This window comes from Halichoerus grypus, chromosome 1, assembly GCF_964656455.1.
Source record: "Halichoerus grypus chromosome 1, mHalGry1.hap1.1, whole genome shotgun sequence".
NCBI classification, from domain to species: domain Eukaryota; kingdom Metazoa; phylum Chordata; class Mammalia; order Carnivora; family Phocidae; genus Halichoerus; species Halichoerus grypus.
The window spans coordinates 163,509,762-163,525,741 of record NC_135712.1 but is presented as its reverse complement, the minus strand read 5'-3'; the positions used below and the strand labels follow the sequence as shown (position 1 = coordinate 163,525,741).

Below are 15,980 nucleotides of genomic sequence, written 5' to 3'. Positions count from 1 at the left end.
GCATCCCAATATCCCAGCCAACACAAAGGAAAGCAGAAGAACCACCTGATCAGTCCACAGAATCATGACATATAAATAAGTTGTCACTTTATGCCATTAAGTTTTAAAAAAATGTTTTAAATTAGCACTACAAAATTAACTTATTAGACATGTGTAGATTTTATGAAATTTTTTTTAAGATTTTATTTATTTGACAGAGAGAGAGACAGCGAGAGAGGGAACACACACAGGGGGAGTGGGAGAGGGAGAAGCAGGCTTCCTGCTGAGCAGGAAGCCTAATGCGGGGCTCAATCCCAGGAGCCTGGGATCATGACCTGAGCTGAAGGCAGACACTTAACAACTGAGCCACCCAGGCGCCCCAGTTCTATGAATTTTAAAACACGCATAGATTCACATAACTATCAGCATAATCAGGATAAAGCGCAGTTCCACTGCTCTAAAAGACTCCCTTGTGAAAAATGTTCAACATTACTAATCACTGGGGAAAGCAAATCAAACCCACAGTGAAATACCACCTCACAACAGTCAGAATGGCTAGTAATGAAAAAGACAAGGAACAAGGGCTGGTGAGGATGTGGAGAAAAGGGAACCTTCATTCAGTCAGCGGGGGAGGGGGGCAGTGTGTAAACTGGTATAACCACTGTGGAAAACAGTATTATAAATAGAATTACGGAGGTGCCTGGGTGGCTCCTTTGGATGAGCGTCTGACTCTTGATTTTGGCTCAGGTGGTGATCTCAGGGCTGTGAGATCAAGCCCTGCGTCAGGCTCTGCGCTCAGTGCAGAGTCAGCTTGTCCCTCTCCCTCTGCTCCTCTGCCCCCATCCCCCAGTAAATAAATGAAAATCTTAAAAAAAAAAAAAATAGAATTACCATATGATTCAGTAATTCCACTACTGGGTATTTACCCAAAGAAAACAAAAACACTAATTCAAACAGATATATGTACACCTATGTTTACTGCAGCATGACTAACAATAGCCAACATAGGGAAGCCATCCATGTGTTAATTGATCAATGAATGGATAAAGAAGATATGGTACATAAATACAGTGGAATACTTACCATAAAAAAAGAACAAAATCTTGCCATTTGCGACAAGGATGGACCTAGAGGGAATTTTGCTAAGTGAAATAAATCAAAGACAAATATCATACGATTTCACTTACATGTGGAATGTAAAAAACAAAATGAACAAATAAAAAAAAAATGAACACACTCTTAAAGAGTTCTCTCTTAGAGAACAAACTGGTGGTTGCCAGAGGGGAGGTAGTGGGGGGAAGGGTGAAACAGATTAAGGAGTACAAACTTCCAGTTATAAAATAAACAAGTCATGGAGATGAAAAGTACAGCATAGGAAATTAGTCAGTGATACTGTAATAATTGTAGAGTAACAAATGGTGACTGCACTTATCACAGTGAGCAATGAGTAAATAGTTGAATCAATATGCTGTACACCTGAAACTAATATAGTATGTCAATTATACACCATAAATAAATAAATCACTCACTCGCTTGTGTAGTCACACCTAACCCCACCACTAATGCATAATCTATTCTTTTCACCATGATTTTATCTTTTTTGAGAATGTGACATAAACAGAATCATATAACTTTTGAGATGATTTCTTTTACTTAGCACAATGTCTCTGAGACTCATGCATCCAGGATATTGTATGTATCAATGATTCATTTCTTTTTATGTTGAATAGTAGTGCACTATATGGATATACCACAGTTTATCCATTCACTTGCTGAAGGACATTTGAATGGTTTCTACTTCTTGGCAATTATGAATAGAGCTGCTCTAAACAATGGTACGAAGAATTTTGTGGAAATATAAGTTTTCACTTCTATAGGTTAAAAACCTGGGAATGGATTTGTTGGGTCACATGTTAAGTGTACATTTAACTTAAAAAGAAAATCACCAAACTGTTTTCTAGAGTAGTTGTACCATTTTCCTTTCCTATAAACAATGCATTCGGGTTGTTGTCTGCATCCCTGTCAGTATCTGAAATGGTCAGTTTTCATTTGTGCCATTAGACTAGTAGTATCTCATCCTGGTTTTAATTTGCATTTCCCTAATGGTTAATAATGCTAAATATTTTTCATTTATTTATTTACCACCGTACATCCTCTTTGGTAAACAGACTATTTAAGACATTCAAATTCAATCATTTTTCAAATGGGTTGTTTCTTTCCTGGTCAGTTTTGACAGTTTTAAAAATATACTCTGAATATATGGCCTTTGTCAGATAAGTGATCTGCAAAATCTTCTCCCAGGTTGTAGCATGCCTTCTCATTCTCTTAATAGTGTTTTTCATCATTAAAAAAAATTTTTTTTAAATTTTGATGAATTCCTTTTTATCATTTTTTTAATGTTATGAATTGTGCTTAAGATGTCATACCTAAAAACATTTTGCTTCATCCCAGGTCAAAGATTTTCTATGTATTCCTCTGAAGATTTTATGTTTTACGTATAGATTTCTGAACTATTTTGTGTTAATTTTTATATCAAGTGTGAGATCTATGTAGAGGTTCATATTTTTGCATATGGATGTCAAATTTGTCCAAAATCTTTTTTTTAAACATTATCCATTTTCCATTGAATTATCTTTGCATTTTAATGAAAAATGAATTGGAGATATTTATGTGGTTCTATTTTTGGACTTCCTATTCTGTCCTAGCAATCTATATATCTATCCTTTTGCCAATATGATACCATCTTGATTACTGTAGCTTTATGATAAGTCTTGAAACTGGGTTGGATAATTCACTCAGCTTTATCCTTCTTTTCCAAAATTGGTTTGGCTATTCTAGTCCCTCTGCCTTTCCATATAAATTTGAGAATAAGCTTGTCTATAATTACAAAAAAAAATCTTGCTAAGATTTTTTACTGGAATCGTATAAATCTATAAAACTACTGGAGAGAAATGACATTTTTAGAATGCTAAGTCTTCCAATCCCTGAATATATCTCTGTATTTTTTTATATCTTTAATTTCTTTCATTAGTGTTTTACAATTTCAGCATACAGATCCTTCAATATGATTTTTATTCTTATACTTAACTATTTTTCTCTTGCTGCCTTTATAAATAGTAAATCCTTCCCCCCAATTGTTCATTGCAAGTATATAAAAGCTCAACTGTTCTGTGTGGGTTGGCACTGTTATCTTTAGATCTTGCTAAACTCATTTATTAGTTCTAGGAGTTTTTTCTGGATTTCTTGGGATTTTCTATATAGGCAGTCATGTAGCTGTGAGTAGAGGCAGTTTTATTTCTTCCTTCTCCATCTGTATGCCTTTTATTTCTTTTTCTTGCCTTATTGTATTGGCTAGCACTTCAAGTACAATGTTAAATAGGAGTGGTAAGAGAGCACATCCCTGCCTTCTTCCCAATCTTAAAATGAAAAGATTCAGGCTTACACCAATAAGTATGATGTTGTTGCAGTTTAAAATTTTTTTTGTTAGATGCCTTTTATCAGTTGAAGAAATTTCCTTCTACTCCTAGTTTGCTGAGAGTTTTAAATAATGAATGGTTATTACGTTTTGTCAAATGTTTTTCCTGTATCAACTGATACATGGTTTTGATTATTTGGGTTGTCAATATTGTGAATTATATCATTTGATTTTCAAATACTAAACTAGTATTGTATTCCTGATATAAACTACACTGGGTCATGATATATTATTCTTTATATACATTGCCATGTTCAATTTGTTAGTACATCTGTGTTTATGAGAGATATTGGTCTGTTTTGTTTTCTTGTACAGCTTTTGTCTGGTTTTGATATCAGAGTAATGCTGGCCTCCTAAAATGGAGTCCCTTTCCCTTTTATTTTCTGTAAGAAATTACAGAGTTGGTATATTTCTATAAATGTGTGGTAGAATTTGCCAGTGACTCTATGTAATTTCTTTTTCAGAATGTTTTGAACTACAAATTTCATTTCTTTAATAGCTATAGAACTACTCAGGCTATCTTTTCAACTTAGGTGAGTTTTGGTAGTTCACTGTTTGAGAATTTGGTCTCCTCCATTAAGTTGCTGATTTATGTATTTAGAGTTGTTTATAGTGGTCCTTATAATCTTTTTGATGTCTGTGGGTTTATACTGATATCTCTCTCTCTTTCATTCTGCACATCAGTACTTCATGTCTGCCATCATCATCTTGCTAGAGATTTATCAATTTTATTTAATTTTTATTTTTTTAAAGATTTTATTTGAGAGAGAGAGAGTGCACGAGCAGGGGGGAGAGGGAGAAGCAGGCTCCCTGCTGAGCAGGGACCCCGATGCAGACTGCGACCTGAGCCAAAGGCAGATGCTTAACTGAGTGAGTCACCCAGGCACCCAGAGATTTATCAATTTTAATCCTTTCTACGAACCAGCTTTTGTTTTCACTGTTTTGCTCTACTGTTTGTTTTAAATTTCACTGGTTTCTGCTCTTATTTTTATTATCTCCTTCCTTCTGCTTGCTTTGGGTTTATTATTTTTACACGTCTTCTAGTTTGTTAAGGTTGGTGCTTAGATTGTTGATTTGATACCTTTTTTCTTATAGAAGCATTTATTTTTTTTTTTTTTAAAGATTTTATTTATTTATTTGAGAGAGAGAATGATATAGAGAGAGAGCATGAGAGGGGGGAGGGTCAGAGGGAGAAGCAGACTCCCTGCTGAGCAGGGAGCCCGATGCGGGACTCGATCCCGGGACTCCAGGATCATGACCTGAGCCGAAGGCAGTCGCCTAACCAACTGAGCCACCCAGGCGCCCTTATAGAAGCATTTAATGTTATAAATTACCCTCTACTACATTAGCTGCATCCACCCATTTTTTTAAAAAAAGATTTATTTATTTACTTATTTTAGAGAGAGGGAGAGAGAGCACATGCATGCAGTGGGGAAGGGGAGAGAGAGAGAAAAACTCAAGCAGACTCTGCGTTCAGTGCAAATCTGATGCAGGGTTCGTTCTCACACCCGAGATCACAACCTGAACCTAAACCAAGGGTAAGACACTTAACCAACTGTGCCACCCAGGCACCCCTCCCACAAATTTTTGTGATGTATTTTTTATGTTTTCATTTTCTCTCAGCTCAAAATATTTTCCAATTTCCTTTGAGACTTTCTCTTTGACCCATGGATGACTTAGAAGTACGTTGTTTCATATCTAAATGTTTAGATTTTTCCTGTTATCTTTATGTTATTGTTTCCTAGTCTAACTCTCCTATGGTCAGAGAACATACCTTATTTCAATTCTTTTAAATTTATTTCAGGTTAGTTTTATCATACACAATAGGGTCTATTTTGATTGGTATCTGGGCACTTGAAAAAATATGTATTCTGCTATTGTTTAAAGTGTTCTAGACACATCAACAGATCCAGTTGGTGGAAGGTGCTACTTAGTTCCTTTTTTTTTTTTAAGATTTTATTTATTTGAGAAAGAGAGGAAGAGAGAGTGAGCAGGGGGAAGGGGCGGCAAAGAACCAGACTCCCCCTGCTGAGCAGGGAGCCTGATGCAGGGCTCAATCCCAGGACCCTGAGATCATGACCTGAGCTGAAGGCAGATGCTTAATGACTGAGCCACCCAGGCATGCCTAGTTCTTCTTTATCCTTGCTGATTTTCTGCCTACTAGGTCCTATAGATCACCTAGAGAGGAGTGCTGAAGCCTCTAACTATAACTGTGGATTTATCTCCCTTTTCAGTTCTATCCATTTTTTTCTTCCAATATGTACATAGACAGTTTTAGGGCTGTTATGTTTTCTTGGTGAATTATTTTTTATCCTTATGTATTATCTTTATTTCTAGTAATTTTCCTTGCTCTGAAGTTTACACTCAAGTTTTTTGTTTTTTTGTTTTTTTTTTTAAGATTTATTTATTTTAGGGGCGCCTGGGGGGCTCAGTCGGTTAAGCGGCTGCCTTCAGCTCGGGTCATGATCCCAGGATCCTGGGATCGAGCCCCACGTCGGGCTCCTTCCTCAGTAGGGAGCCTGCTTCTCCCTCTCCCTCTGCCTGCTGCTCCCCCTGCTTGTGCTCTCCCTCTCTCTATCTCTATCAAATAAATAAAATCTTTATATAAAAAAAAAGATGTATTTATTTTAGAGACAAAAAGAGAAGAGACAGAGAGAGCAAGCGAGCAAGTGCAGGAGCAGGGGGAGGGGGAGGGGAAAGGGGAGAGGGGGAGAGAGAGAGAGAGAGAATCCACAAGTAGACTTCCTGTCTGAGTGTGGAGCCCAATGCAGGGCTCATCCCAGGACTTGGAGATCACGACCCCAGCTGAAACCAAGAGTCAGCTGCTCAACTGACTGAGCCACCCAAGTGCCCAAAGTATACCTTTTTCTGTCCTTTTTTTTTTTCTTTTTTAAAGACTTTATTTATTTATTTGACAGAGAGAGAGAGCGAGAGAAGGAACACAAGTAGGGGGAGTGGGAGAGGGAGAAGCAGGCTCTGCGCTGAGCAGGGAGCCCGATGTGGGACTTGATCCCAGGACCCTGGGATCATGACCCAAGCCAAAGGCAGCCACTTAACCAACTGAGCCACCCAGGCACCCCTATCCTTTTTCTTGTAACTTATGTACATCATTATATTTGAAGTGAATTTTTTTAATAAGCAGGAGATAATCAGAGTTTTTTTGTTTTCTTTTTTTCCTAAATCCACTCTGGGGGCACCTGGGTGGCTCAGTCGGTTGAGCTGTCACCTCTTGGTTTTGGCTCAGGTCATGACTCAGGGTTGTGGGATTGAGCCCTGCCTTCTGGCTCCACACTCAGCACGTAATCTGCTTGAGATTTTCTCTCTCTCCCTCCCCCTCTGCCCCTCTCCCTGCTCAAACTCTCTTTCTAAAATAAATAAATCTTTTAAAAAAATCCACTCTGATAAACTGTCATTTACTTGGCATGTTTACATCATTTACATTTAATGTAAATTACCAATATGTTTGAATTCAGGTCTCTAATTTTATTGCTTTCTGTCTGTCCTGTTTTTCATTCCACTTTTTTTCTCCCTTCCTGCCCTCTTCTGGTTTATGTGAACAGTTCTTAGTATTTCATTTTAATCTACTGTGTTTTTTACTATAATTTGGGGGGTCAGGTTTTGTTTTTTTGTGGTTGCTCTAAGGATCACAATATACATGTGTAACTTTTCACAGACTACTTAAAATCGGTATTTTACTACTTCAAGTGAAAGTACAAACCTTATCATTATTACCATTTTAGATTCTTTTACCCTCTCTCTTCATATATATTATATATTTATATATATTGAAAACCCTATTATTGATGTTATAATTCTTTGCTTTCTACTACGGTTAATTGAAAAATTCAAGTATAAATATTACTGAGATATTAACCATTTCTGTTGCTCTTCCTTCATTCTTGAAGTTCCAAATTTCCTTCTTTTTTTCTTTAATGTTTTATTTATTTATTCATGAGAGTCAGAGACAGAGAGAGAGAGAGAGGCAGAGGGAGAAGCAGGCTCCCCGCCTAGCAGGGAGCCCGACGCAGGACTCGATCCCAGGACCCTGGGATCATGACCTGAGCTGAAGGCAGATGCTTAACCATCTGAGCCACCCAGGAACCCCCAAATTTCCTTCTGTCTTAAGAACTTTCTTTAGCAATTCTTTTACAGCAGGATCTAGTAGCTGCAAATTCTTTTAGTTTTCCTTCCTTTGAGAATGCCCTTATTTTTCCCTCATCCCTGAGGGATACTTTGCTAGACATAAAACCCTAAGTTGATAACCGTGCCACCAGCACTTTAAAATGTAAGTCTACTTCTTTCTGTCATCCAAGATTTCTGATGAGAAATATGTAGTTATCTGAATAGTTGTTTCCCTGTAAGTACTACATCATTTTTCTCTGCTTTCAAGATCTTCTCTTGTCTTTAGTTTTGGTACCATGATAGTTTTAGTTATTATGTGTTCGGGGGTGGGTTTGTCTTTATCCTTTTTAGGATTTCCTGAATCTATAGGTTTGAATCTTGAATCTAAGGGTTATGTCATTTGCCAAATTTGGGAAGTTTCTAAACATTATTTCTTCAAATAAATTTTCTGTACCACTCCTTCACCTCTCCTGTTGGAACTCTGATGACATGAACGTTAGACCTCTGTCATTGTCCCACAAGTCCCTAAGTTTCTCTTCACTTTTGTTCTCAATACTCCCCCAACCCACTGGATAATTTCTACTTACCTATTTTCATGTTTACTGACTCTTTTCTGTCATTTTGATTTTGCTATTGATCCCATCCAGGGATTTTTTTTTTCATTTACTGTATTTTTCAGTTCTAAAATGCCCATTTGATCCTTTACACCTCTCTTATTTCTTTGTTGAGACTTTCTATCTTTCTATTCATTTCAAGAATGTTTGCCCTTACTTGCTGGAACATTTTAAGAATTGCTGCTTTACAGTTTTTGTCAGGACTATGTCTGTCTTTTTGGCATTGGCCTCTTTTGACTTTTTCCATGTGAATTGATTTTCCTATTTTTTTCAAATGCCAAGCAATTTTTTATTGTATCCTAGACTGTTTGGACATTATTATAAGATTCTATCTAGGTCATCTTAAAATTCTATGGAGAATACTGATATTTTTCTTTTAGTAGGCAATCAACCCAGTTTTCATCAGGCCATAGTTTCTGACCAGCCTTCTGTGGATTGTGGTTTCAATTCAGTTAAGTTTTTAAAGTCTTTGCAGTGCTATTTGGATCTGTCCCATATGTGTACCACCACGTTGCCAATCTGGTACCTAAGCAGTGGTCTAACCCATACTTCATTTTTCAGAGAGCACATATGTTGTTTGGGGTTGAATTTCTACATGTACATGATTAAGCCCAGGAGTTCATAATAAAATTTTATTAAAGAGTTTATTTTTCTAGCTTCTCCCTTTCAAAATCTCCCCAGTATTTTCTGGTTCATGAGGGTTCCCCTTTCCTGTCACATATAGCCAGAAAGCTTGGGCTTTATTTACTTCACTGCCACACAACTTCTACAATGCCTGTGTCTGGAGCCAAGCAACTGAAGGAGAGAGAAAAAAAGAGGAAATGGGGACATTCTACCTTTTTGGCACTAAGGCTCCACTGATCAGAGAGAAAGGTTCCCTGCCCCCAGGGCTTTAGGCTCCTGTCAGACCCCAATCTGCTGCCACCACAGAATTTCTTGAGGTTCACGGCACAAGAGAAGAGAAAACAAAAAAAGGACAACAAAAGATTTCTGTACTTTCTCTGAGCATTAGAATATCACTTTCTTATCCCTTGCACCTGAACTGATGGTTTCTCTTGGAGTTCTCTCTATTAACATTGATGCCCACTTCTGTGTTTTAGGTTGTGCTGGATTCAGGCCTGAGGATACCAGAATGGGAGAAATCTGAGTTCAATCTTAGTTCTATAGTACTCCAAGATCTGCTTTTCTTTCCTAGTCTGCCTATTACAATTTACCTTTCAGAATTCTCAAATAGCTGCTCTATGCCACATTTTCAAAACTGCATTCAGTGGGAGAAACTGGGTGAAGTGTACCTGCTCCATCTTACTCAGAATCAGAATCTTAAGCTACTAAGTTTTGAGAGGGTTTGTTACATAGCAACTGATGATTGGTACACAATCCAACTCAAGAACCAATCATTTAAGTGCAATGCACATGAAATAACACATTCTTTACACATTTTTCAAGAAAGTCACCAGATAATTATCAGATAGCTGCTACCAATTCAGTAGTGGAATATTCTAGGCTTTCTTAATTTGGTTCCTAAGAAACAGATTCAGTTTCATTACTGGAGTAATCAAAATGATAGCAATGAAAAACTGTGAACACTTGTTACTTAGAAGTGGATTTATTCTGCTGTCAGATGTAATTTGTCAATAAAGGACCTGACATCTCATTCTTTCATGCCCTTGCTGATCATCAGTCAGAAGAACTAAGAGAATCATGGGAGGAAACTGGAATGACAAGGATAAATTTGGAAAGTGAAAACGCCTATGAGAAATTCTTTTCCTCAAAGTTATTCTTGTATAGAATTCCTAAAAGGTTCTTTAAACTCTTAAAAACAAACGTATTTTACCAGCAAGCAGCATTTCATTCAGAATAGCCTACTGAACTACATAATCAAGCAATGATATTTCCTGAGGGAAAAATCTGGGATGTCAATCAGCTCCACTGTCTTTTCATAAGCTTTGCCCAACATAAGCAAATTAACAGGAAGACACTAGCTAGCTGTATAGATACCATTTCATACCCACACACAGGCAAAAATTTCAAGAGTCTGTAAAGATGTGGGGTAATGGGAACTTTCAGACACTGTTGATGGGAGTTTAAATTGGTACAGTCATCTGGGTAGCAATTTGGCCATGTCTAGTTAAACATGAATATACTGCACAACCCAATAATTCCATTTCTAGGTATATATACTAGAGAAACCCTCTTGTACATGTGTGCAGAGAGACATTTTGAAGAATATTCACTGCAACACTTGTTCATGAAACAACGAAATAACGGAAACACCCTTTATATCTATTAACAGGAGAATCAATCTAAATTGTGGTATATTCACCCCCAAAAAATACTGTATAACAATTAAAACAGAACAAAACTGTATATATCAATGTGAGTAAATTTCAAAAGGATGACACTGAGTGAAAAAAGAAGTTATAGAATCCTGTGTATAAATACATGTATATGCAATAAAATTACATAAACATGTTCATGAATAATACTAAATTCAGAACAGTAGTTATGTTCAAAGAAGGGGGAATGGATTGAGGAGTGGTACACACAAATTAAACTTTATCTGAAGCAAATACAGCAAAATCAGAAGTTTGAAAAAGCCTGGTAATGGTCCTTGGGTATTTATTATGTTATTCTCTCTACTTCTGTTTGTTTGAAATATTTATGACATGCAAAAAAGAAAAAAATTATGAGAACATATATACCAGTTACATTACTGTGTAACCAGTTACATGAACACTCAAGTGTTTAGTGAAAAAGAGTATTTTTTTTAAAAAGATTTTATTTATTTGTCAGAGAGAGAGAGAGAGAGCAAGAGAGCAAGCACAAGCAGGGGGAACAGCGGGCAGAGGGAGAAGAAGGCTCCCCGCTAAGCAGGGAGCCCAATGTGGGCCTTGATCCCAGGACCCTGGGATCATGACCTGAGCCAAAGGCAGACACTTAACCAATTGAGCCACCCAGGCGTCCCGAAAAAATAATATTCTAACAATACATTAGCCAAATACACACACATACAATAAAAACTGTTTAAGAAGGCTAAGAGAGGGGCAACCTGTGTGGCTCAGGTGGTTAAGCATCTGACTCTTGATTTCAGCTCAGGTCATGGTCTCAGGGTTGTGAGATCAAGCCCCATGTCAGGCTCTGAGCTGGGCCTGGAGCCTGCTTAAGATTCTCTCTCCTTCCTCCCTCTTCCTCTGCAACCCTCCCAATACCTCCCACCTGCATGAGCATGCACACACACCTCTCTCTTTAAAACAAGTAACAGAAAAACGGCTAAGAACACCAGGGGCTGTGAAGGATTAGGTACATTTCAAAACTATACAAATGAGAGCAATCGGATGTGAACATGTGTAAGAAACCTAATGACCAGGCTAGCTTCTGTTACATCTTAAGTAAGGATCTCATCAATCAAGATTCTAAGGAGAGCTGAGCTGTCTATGATCTCTTTGCTTTCCCTAGCCATCATCTGCTACAATACAATACAGCAGGTTATTTGGCACATGTTGTAGTTTGGTAGTGATTCTACTCAAAGATGGGAACTGGTAGAAGCCTGTCTACTACCTGGGGGTGCTTTTGGAACCTCTGGCAATGGTAACATAGACTGAGTAGGGCCAAAGACTTGCTCTTGCGTGTAGAATTCAAAAGTGGTATACTACAGCCAGAGCAGCAACAGGAGTTTTACTCACTCTATACCCTCTTCTGCTAGCTCTAATATGACTCAGTAGGGAAGGGAGTAGGGAATGTGTCTTTCTAACCATATAAATGATCCAGAAATCTGCCAGGTCATCTAGGCTGAGGCTGCAGATGTCTTACAAGGAAGCGCGGGCAAGTAACATGCTTCAGAATCACTGTGTTCACCTGGTAGCTACTAGCACAAATGCCAAACTATCTATTCTAAGGACTCCTCTGCAGTTATAGATATAACTGGCAGGATATGTCTATAACCCCTACCAGAATGCTATGCTGTAGTCATTCAGGATAGAAAAGACTGCAGCAGTTATTTTAGCACACAGTTGTCACATTTTAGTTACATATCCCTTTATGCTAGTAGTATAATGTTGGGCAAAACTAAGTCTAGGCAGTTGAATCACTGTGATAAAAATTTTCCTCCTTTAAAAAACGAAGGTTGGCCCAAGTACTGATAACCATTCTTTTGGGTTTTTTGTTTTGTTTTGTTTTTGTTTTTTCCTAGGAGTGAAACACATGGCTTTTGTCATATGTTTTTTTTTTCCTTCCAAGTTTTTATTTAAATTCTAGCTAGTTAACATACAGTGCAATATTAGTTTCAGGTGTAGACTTTAGTGATTTATCACTTACATATAACACCCAGTGATCATCACAACAAATGCCCTCCTTAATGCCCATGACCTGCTTAACCCATCTCCTCACCCACCTCTCCTCCAGTAACCATCAGTTTATTCTCTACATGATAACCATTCTTTTGGAGTCTGAGCAGCCTTTCTTTTACTTTCAGTTACAAAAAATTTTAAATATACAGAAAAAAAGAATGTTATAATGAACAGCCATATATCCACCACCTAGATTCAACAGCTGTTAACTTTCTACCATATTTGCTTTGTCTTTACACACACACACACACTGCTAAACCACTTAAAATAAATTACATATGATACTCCACACCAAAATACTTCAGCATCTCTATACAAAATTTAAGGCCATTTGCCTAAATAACTACAATACCATTATCATGCCTACTAAATTTACCTCCATTTCCTAATATCATCCAATATCTAGTGATATTAAAAGATTAAAATATGTACAAACTTCCTAAGTGAAATAAGTCAGTCAGAGAAAGACAAATATGATTTCACTCATATATAAAATTTAAAAAACAAAACAAGGGGCGCCTGGGTGGCTCAGTCGTTAAGCAGCTGCCTTCGGCTCGGGTCATGATCCCAGGGTCCTGGGATCGAGTCCCACACTGAGCTCCTTGCTCAGTGGGAAGCCTGCTTCTCCCTCTCTCACTCTCCCTGCTTGTGTTCCTGCTCTCACTGTCTCTGTCTCTGTCAAATGAATAAATAAAAATCTTTAAGAAAAAATAAAAAAAAATAAAAAATAAAAATAAATAAAAAACAAAACAAATGAAGAAAAAAGAGACAACAAAAAAAACCAGACAAACTTTGAGAACAGACTGGTGGTTATCAGAGGGGAGGCTAGTTGGGGGGGATGGGTGAAAGAGATAAAGGGATTAAGAGTACACTTACTGTGATGAGCACTGAGTAATATATAGAACTGTTGACTCACTATATTGTATACCTGAAACTAATATAACACTATACATTAATTATACTGGAATTTTAAAAAATATCACTTCTAAGAATTAAAAAAAAATGTACATCTATCCAAATGACAGAAATTATAGTTTTTTTCTTTTAAAGATTTTATTTATTTATTTTTATTCTTTTAAAGATTTTATTTATTTGACAGAGACACAGTGAGAGAAGGAACACAAGCAGGGGGAGTGGGAGAGGGAGAAGCAGGCTTCCTGCCAAGCAGGGAGCCCAATGTGGGGCTCAATCCCAGGACCCTGGGACCATGACCTGAGCCGAAGGCAGACGCTTAACGACTGAGCCACGTAGGCGCCCCTATTTATTTATTTTAAAGAGAGAGAGAGAAAGTGCAGGGAGGGAGGGACAGAGGGAGAGAGAGTCTTAAGCAGACTCCACGCTGACTACAGGGCCCAACGCGGGGCTCGATCCATGACCCTGAGATCAAGACCTGAGCCGAAACCAAGAGTGTGACGCTTAACCAACCGCGCCACTCAGGCGCCTCAGAAATTATAGTTTTAATAACACTTTCTGAAAAATACACACCAGACATTTGGACTACTCACAACAGTTCCACAGTCATCAAGGTTCTAAGCCCATAGCCTGGAAACCATTGGTCAAGGATTCATGTCTTAGGGCAGGAAAACAGAAAAACCAATCCAACTCCACAACTGTACTTCTTTTTCAAAAGAAAGAATTTTTAATTTTCACATTTGGCTCCTTGGTTTTCAAAAGGTACATCCCTGCTCAGGTGCTCCATTAATTAAGAATACTGAGGCCTGGAGTAGATCTCCATATATTATTATACCATTCTGTTGCAATACCAACTAGTTCAAAATCTATCTTACTTCCAAAAAAAAATTTGAGATGACTTATAAAATTTATGTATTTTTTATAAGCTCAATAAAAATTATAATTAAAGAACAACAACTATATTAGGAGGACAGGGAGACAAATAAATGAATTAGAAACATAAACTAAGGCTAGTTACTACAATTGAATACTTCTGAATTTTCTGGCAACCACAGCAAAAATGAAAATACACTGTACTTTTTCATTAGCTATTGTAAAAGTGCTTAAGAAATGATCAGTGTACTTAATTGGAGGAGAAATAAAATTTCTTTTATATAAGAAAAACTAACAAAATCTTTAACAATGATTTCTACAAAAAATGGAAAAGCATTCTTTGTATATGATTCTGATATCCATCTGTAACAAAAATCAAGGGCTTATTATAAAATCATAGTTCATCGCTTCTCGACCTTTTGGCTAAGATCAAGTGTAAAATCACAGTTCAGTGAGTGAGTTTCTACAAGTTCAGGCCTGCAGCCTTCCTAGTAATCTAACCTGATATTGGAAGAAGGCTAGGATAGTCTAAGGGACATATGTGGCATCTCCCTTAGCATACTGTTGCCAAATATCGAGGATCTAATCTGAGTTTTTGACAGAAGTTGGTCATCATACACTACAAGGCTGAGCTCACCGGTGAGCGGTCTGGCAATAAGTTTATAACCTCCATGTATTAGCAACCTAAGAATTTATTTTTAAGATTTTATTTATTTATTTGAAAGAGAGAGAGAGCAGGAGTGGGGGGGGGGCAGAGGGAGAGGGAGAAGCAGGCTCCTCACTTAGCAGGGAGCCCAACGCGGGGCTTGATCCCAGGACCCCAGGATCCCAGGATCATGACTTGAGCCGAAGCCTGCCATGTTAGTGGACCGAGCCACCCAGGTGCCCCTAACAGCCTAAGAATTTTTTTCCCCCTGATTCTGTTTCCTTTCACAGCAAATAGGTTCATTGGCCTGTGTTCAGAAGGGGTGAGAAGTCTGGCATCACTTTACTGCATAAAGTAATGAAAGGAGGAAAGATGCTGGAAACCTAAGCAGTCTAATTTCAGATTCTCTGCTCTTAAACACTACATAAGAGAGAGGCAAACTAAATTTAACAATCCTATGTTTAGTTTCTTCTTTTCCTACTCTCCATCATTTATTAAATGCACATGTGGTGGCAAAATTAGCACACAGCATCAGCTTTTGCTAAAATCATGTTTCTCAACTCAACTGTCTTTTCTTCAGAATCCCAGCTCTGTCATTTCTGAGAAGCAAAGCAGTATAAATGAAAACAACTCAGGCCTTTGTAATCTCTGATACTTTTATTTCATCTTCAAGTGCTTCAGAATCCCTCACAGAGAGCATGGGCTCAATATGTATTAGTTGTCTTTCCTGTCCATACTTCCACCTCAGATATACTCTGAGACACCAATCACCATGGATTTCTATGCAGAAATCAAAAGTTTGCAAATCAGAATTAGAGTTCAAAGTCCTTTGCTCCCCCTATGCCAGCTGATGACATCTCCTACAGCTCAATTCCATCAAAGAGTAGCAGGTCTACTGCTTGATAATTGAGTAGCAGCAGGATAACAACTAAAGCTTGAACTTTGTACTTGGCATCAAGAGGATAATGGCACAGCATAAATCAAGGAACAAAAAATTGTTTTGTTCTTTTCTT

At 37.7% G+C, this 15,980-nt stretch overlaps 1 protein-coding gene across 5 annotated transcripts in view; it reads right to left on the bottom strand.

Moving 5' to 3' along the window:
• TMCC1 (transmembrane and coiled-coil domain family 1) overlaps nucleotides 1–15,980 on the bottom strand; it is a 250,694-nt gene that overhangs the window by 67,007 nt on the left and 167,707 nt on the right. The gene's annotated exons all lie outside the window — the stretch shown is intronic.